Source organism: Carlito syrichta, unplaced genomic scaffold (genome assembly GCF_000164805.1).
Source record: "Carlito syrichta isolate Samal-C Ts95f unplaced genomic scaffold, Tarsius_syrichta-2.0.1 Scaffold312739, whole genome shotgun sequence".
NCBI classification, from domain to species: domain Eukaryota; kingdom Metazoa; phylum Chordata; class Mammalia; order Primates; family Tarsiidae; genus Carlito; species Carlito syrichta.
The window spans coordinates 199782-200514 of record NW_007256835.1 but is presented as its reverse complement, the minus strand read 5'-3'; the positions used below and the strand labels follow the sequence as shown (position 1 = coordinate 200514).

General features: G+C 48.0%; 1 protein-coding gene across 4 annotated transcripts in view; it reads left to right on the top strand.

Moving 5' to 3' along the window:
• The window catches only part of WWP2 (WW domain containing E3 ubiquitin protein ligase 2), a 185129-nt gene that overhangs the window by 150184 nt on the left and 34212 nt on the right, over positions 1-733 (top strand). The window lies entirely within an intron of this gene.

The following is a 733-nucleotide window of genomic DNA, read 5'->3' as shown; positions in this document are numbered from 1 at the left end:
TGAGTAGCTGGAATTACAGGCATGCGCTACCATGCCTGGCTGATTTTTTGATTTATGTAGAGAGGAGATCTTGCCAAGTTGCCCAGGCGGGTCTCGAACCCACGGGCTCAGGCAATCCGCTCACCTCGGCCTCCCAAAACACGTTATTACAGGCTGAGCCACCGAGCCCGGCAGTTTGTGACTTTAGCGGGTTGTATAGTCTAAAAAGGCTAGAGGGTCCATAGAAGATCTTTTGGAGAGGTCCATGAAACCCAGAAATTGTATACAAACTTTCATCACATTTCTAATTGGATTTTTGATCTCAAAATGGCCAAAAAACACTAATTTGGAAAAATCTATGGAATATAGATTCATATGGGCCATTTAGGGAAATTTAGAGCAATCTGTGGTATCTCTTGGAACATTGATTCCATAAAGGCAGGGAGGTATTAGAGTTCCTTAAGAAGCATTCCTGGCCGGGCTTGGTGGCTCAGCCTATAATCCCAGCACTTTGGGAGGCTGAGGTAAGTGGATTGCCTGAGCCCGCAGGTTCAAGACCAGTCCAGGCAACTTGGCGAGACCTCGTCTCTACAATAAATTTTAAAAAATTAGCTGGGCACGGTAGCACGCACCTGTAGTTCTAGCTACTTGGAAGGCTGAGGCAGAAGGATCGCCGGAGCCCAGCAGGTTAACGCTGAGTGACTGTGAGTGTGCCACTGCACTCCAGCCTGGGTGACGGAGTGAGACTCCAACT